The sequence below is a fragment of the Rhineura floridana genome, chromosome 1, assembly GCF_030035675.1.
Source record: "Rhineura floridana isolate rRhiFlo1 chromosome 1, rRhiFlo1.hap2, whole genome shotgun sequence".
Lineage (NCBI taxonomy): Eukaryota > Metazoa > Chordata > Lepidosauria > Squamata > Rhineuridae > Rhineura > Rhineura floridana.
The window spans coordinates 139,244,980-139,250,497 of NC_084480.1; positions in this window are offsets into that span (position 1 = coordinate 139,244,980).

Consider the following 5,518-nt stretch of genomic DNA (forward strand, 5'->3'; position numbering starts at 1 on the left):
AAGGACTGTACGGAGGAGGCCATTCTTGCCTCCCTAGGGAGGGAGTTCCAGAGCCTAGGGGCAGCCACCGAAAAGGCCCTATCTCGTGTCCCCACCAGTCGCACTTGTGAAAGTGTTGGCACTGTTATTGCCCTGAACACTAGTACCAGCACCACCAGCAGCAGCAGCTTGTGAGGAAGAGGGCTTCCCACTTGGTTTCTCTAAGGTAGGGGTAGCCAATGTGGTGCCCTCCAGATGTTGCTGGGCTACAACTCCCATCCAGTTGCGGCTGGTGTCCTTTGGGACTGGTGGGGCAGGAGACAGGAAGCCCAACAACAGGTGGAACCAGAGCCAATGAGAGGCCGAGCCAACTGATTCTAGGTGTGTCTCCATCTTCCTCCCTGCTGAGTTCTACAAGGAAAGAACACTGAGACTAAGGCAGAGGAGAAAGCTGAGAGGCAGGGCCATCCCCTATACTGGTTGTAAGAAGGCAGGCAGACAGGTGAGGCTGGCTGAGGGCAGACTGAAGTTGGTGGGGCAGTATCACATTCACCCTAATGGACCAGCCTCCACTGCTGTCATCATCTGTGATCATTGGCTCTGCTGGTTGGGACTGATGGAAATTGGAGCTGCCCTGGGCTCTTTTGGAGGAAGGCGTGGGATAGAACTCTAATAAATGAATAAATAAAAGATCTGAAGAACACCACATTGGCTAGTCCAGTCGGGGAGTAGAGACACTTACTGTTGTGCCGGTTCCAGTGTGTCTCCACCTCTTTTTTCTGAAAATGGGGGCACACAATGCTAGTCAAACTCCACCCCTTTTTACTTTAAAACCTGGTGGGATCAGCTTGATTGTTTTTGTTTTTTAAAATCAGCTTCAGACAGATTTCTCAATTGATTGGTAGATCAACCAGTTTCCCCTGCAGGTGTGGCCAATGGAAACGCTTTGCTGCAGGCTCAGGCAGAGACAGTGATTGGCCTAACACTTTGCTGTGGGTGGTCCTGAAAGGTCTTAAGTCACCAGTGGGGCAGGGAGATGCGTCCAGCTGAGGGCAGAATCACTTCAAATTGCAGCCGGAAGAACCATTCTAGCTGTGTTTTGAAGCAACTAGTGTGCCCACAGTCAAAGTCAATGTTTTCCTTGTTCCCCCTGCCCCCGCCCCCGCCCCAGTACATGAGTTCTGTACAAAGATATCTGGGACTCTGCTACAACAATTCCCAATTCATTAATCTGAAAAAGAGACTGCCAGTCTGAGCAGAGAAAACTGGACAGTTGGGCTGGCTTCTGGTTTTGGGGGGTCCTTGGGCAGGGCACCCTGCCACTGACATCCGCAGCTATTATTACTGGTGACTGCTGCTCCTCTTTCTCATTGTTATTCTCACCTGCTTGCTAGGCGCCAAGAGAGCCAACAAGCAACCTGGCAGCAGGGAGGGAGGAGAAAGTTGATTTGGCTCACATGCAAAGGCAAACCTATTTAATTTGCACTTTCCGAAATAATATGTGAACCGAAACACAGGCATCCTTTGAAATTTGCACTTCTCTGAACCTTGCTAGGCAGTTCTCCAGCCAAACAATTTGTACAAAATTGCATATATCTGGGGGAAATGGGCATAAAAACGCATACATTAGGAAAAAAGCATACAAAACGCATTATACTAGGGGAAATTGCTTGCAAAAGTGTGTGCATTGGGCATTACCCCACTGACAGGGAGCCACTGATTGCCAGAGCCTACAGTGTACTTTTCTCATAGCATTGCTGTGAAGATGAATTTATACGATAATTGGGTTGTACATTAACCAGCCACAAGGCTTTGGGAACACTAGGTCGTGACTCATGTTCCACTCTGCCTTGAGCTCCTTGAAGGAAAAGCACACTATAAATGTAACAAACAAACAAACAAAAAGTATATGCTAGTCAACTACGCCGGTACAAGACGGCAAAATGTGAGGCCCTATATACTTGATGAGGTCCTTCGAGAAAGATTGTCCTAGGGTGATGAGGCTGGATGGGGTGCTCTGTTTCTCTTTAGTTCTCTATGCAGATCTAAATATAAATGTACTGCCTTCAAGTCGATTCCAACTTATGGCGACCCTATGAATAGGGTTTTCACGAGGCTGAGAGGCAGTGACTGGCCCAAGGTCACCCAGTGAGCTTTATGGCTATGTGGGGATTCAAACCCTGGTCTCTCAGGTTGTAGTCCAACACCTTAACCACTACACCACACTGGCAGATCTAGCATTAGCTTTTTCTTTTTTTCTAAAACCTGTGAGGTTCGCCACTATCTCATGCAAGCTGAGCTTAAACACAAGTCTATGTATCTCTTGCCACATCGTATCCTGTTTTCAGCAAACTGGCAGACTCTGGATGTCATGCCCATGCAGACAGCGAATATGAGAACTATCGAGAGAGCTCTGTGACCAGCGGCCAGCTGCTAAGTGCTGCGAGAGTATTATGAGCAGCCAACGTGCTGTCAAACTGGAACTGGGGTTAGGCCAACGGTACTGAGAGTCTGTCAAAGCATTCCCCTGACACTTGAGTCCTACTAATCACCACAGTGACTGAAATGTCCAAAATTTAGTTGCAGCTCCTTATCTGTCCTTGTCATTTCCTTTCAACATAAAACAGACCAGAATGCCTGGGAGGCTCTGACTCTCAGCCCTATACCCTCCAGCTGATGTTTCTTGTAAGTACTCCCTCAGCTTGCTCTAGTATCCATCATTTAGTGCAGGGTCGGGGAAATTGTGGCTTTCCAGATGTTGGACTCCCACCAGCCCCAGCCATCCTGGCGAATAGGGATGATGGGAATTGTGGTCTAGCAACATTTACATGGCCACAGGTTTCCTGTTCCTGCTCTGGTAGCGGATTTTCATTTTTGGATCATAACCTTCTATCTTGATGATCAGTTGCTGCTCCTTTAAACTTGCTGCTGAAAAGTACGTGATATAGATCAGAGCAACTCAGATCAAAGCCTCCTTTGTACAAAATTCTAAAAGGGATATTGAGTAATTCCGATGATAACACTTTGTTTCAGAGACAGAGGAAGTAAAAACTGAGTTTGAAAAGAAGATGGATAGATATTATTGGGCTCTCTGTCTATTGGGGGAAAAGGGGAGCAATAAATCTTTGATTTAAATAGTTATGCACACGACCATCAAACATAAGCACTGTTTCCCTGAGAACAGTACAGAAGGTCATGCCTAAAATATTTTTAGCTTTGGCTGGAAATCAAAGGCAGGCCCAACTGTTTTTGTTATGAATATTTTTATTGAATTCTAAGAGGAGATAAACATAAATTTCTATAGTGGTATAAAAAAGCCCAGCAGTGCGATTACCTCTGAGTAAGCAGAACCTCCCTCCCCAAACACTCTTTGTCAATGCCCCCAACTGAGTATAATTAACAGAAAGCGAGTGAGGAACATTGAGCCCCAAAAGAAAAGAAAAGAAAATACAAGAAAAGGTGTGTACATGGGGGGAAACTCTTATTTGCCAAATGGGTGAGATCTAGCCAAAATATTAATGCAGAACTAGAGAACATTTCCAGAAATGGTTGCCAAATGTGTTGAATCCCCTCCCCTGAATTTTTCTCCTGCAGCACATAATGTGTTATTTAATGGATAAATCGAAACTGTTGTCAACAGCAATCCAGTGTTCAACTGCAGGTAACAATAGTGAATTATGTAATTGCAGCCAGGGCTGGCCTTAGGTGTGGGTGAGCTGAGCGGTCATTTGGGGTGCTGAGCTGAGGGGGGTGTCATGCTCAGCTGAAGGGGGCACCAATTTGAGTTCAATGGCTGTGTTTTATGAATGAACTGTCTGCAGTGAGCTAGTGTGGCAAAAAGCACATGTCTGCAACCTGTTTTTCAACGTTCTACAGCTTGTTTGGGTGCTATCTATGAAAATGATCTTCCTTCAATTAGCTCTAAAGTATGCTTCTTTTTCAGTTTCTACTTTGATGTCATTTGCGATAGGTAACAATCAGTGGAGTGAGTGCATGAGTGAACACCACCTAAGATTTCCAGGCAAGGTGCTACTAGAGAGTAATTTTCTGTGGCTGTTACCACAGAGAAAGGCAAAAGAATGGTGTGAGGCCAGGCCTTGAGAGAGGAATCTTTCCTGAGTGTGTAGTGAAGAAGGCCAGCAGCAGGCCACAACCAGAAGACCTGTGGAAGTGAGTCCCAGGCAAGAAAAAGCAGCTTTATATTTTCCTGTCTCCATGTGAGAGTGCAGAGTGCAGTGATAGACTGGGTATATAAGGGGTAAGACGATCTTTCAGGTATCCTGGTCCCAAGCTGTATAAGGCTTTGTACACCAAAACCAGAACCTTGAACTTAGCCCAGTAGGTACCATAGGCCATTCTTGGTCAACACCTCTTGCACTGACTTGACATTTCCTGTGAGGGACTGGGCAAGCTATCTATACCTGCTGGACTTGACATTTCCCATGGGCTGGTGTGTGAATTTATCTGGGATTAGTGTAATGTGATATGATTTGATGTAGTCAATAACTGTACCCAAGTCCCAATGAAACCGCATCTGCATGCGACCATGGTCACAATATATTATTTATTTAGAATACTTATATCCCACTTGATAGACCTGAGAGGTTCTCAAAGCAGCTTTCAAAAACTACTTGCAACAAAAAGCACATCCAAAATATGCCTATGCATTTAGCCCAGTTTAATTGCCATGCCTTCCTCCCAAAGGACCCCAGATGTCACATTTTAAAGAGACATATACAATTAAAGGTCAGAAACAGGAAAATTGTGCCCTCTATGAAATTGCTGACTGATGGCAAGTTGTTTCATGGTAAGTCTCTGGATGGGATCGATAAGGAGAAGTAGGCAGGCTCAGTGGCTCCAAACTCTAGAGTTTGTTTGTAGGGAAAACCATTTTCATATTTTGCCCACTGTATTCATAAATAATCCAACCCTCAAACCCATAACACTATTATGTATTATTTATAAGGAGAGAGTCACACTAAAATGCTGTAGAATTTTCATGAGTTTGGGTTTTTTTAATTGCAAATTGCTGCAGAAATGTTGAGAACTGAAGACTGGAAAAAGGAGAAACGGAGGGAACTCAACATTGAAACATCCTTCCAACCCTATCACTGACTATTGGTTATGCTTGCTGGGGCTGATGTGAGTTGCAGTTCAACAACATTTGAACGGTCCCCATCCCTATGCTAGGTTAGTGTTTTGTCCTCAAGGACATCACATTTTATGCTCACTGAAGGACAGAGGACCGAAAGGTGTGTTGTAATGAACATCATTGAACAGTTAGCGGAGTGCTTCACAATCAGATGGCAAACACTCATTTGTGGAATTCAAATCAGGTCCTAACTTGCTTGGCTCTGTCTTAGGTGTCCTTTGAATTTACATAACTTTTGTCTGTAATAGTATCCTAGTTATCCTGGATAAACAACAAGGCAGAGTTTAGGACCCAGGGATTGGTCTTATTTTTGGCTTGCAGCCTGTGACAGCTGACCAAAAATCAATGAAGTGTACTTTAAGGAGCTTCACTGTGGTGCAAGATAAA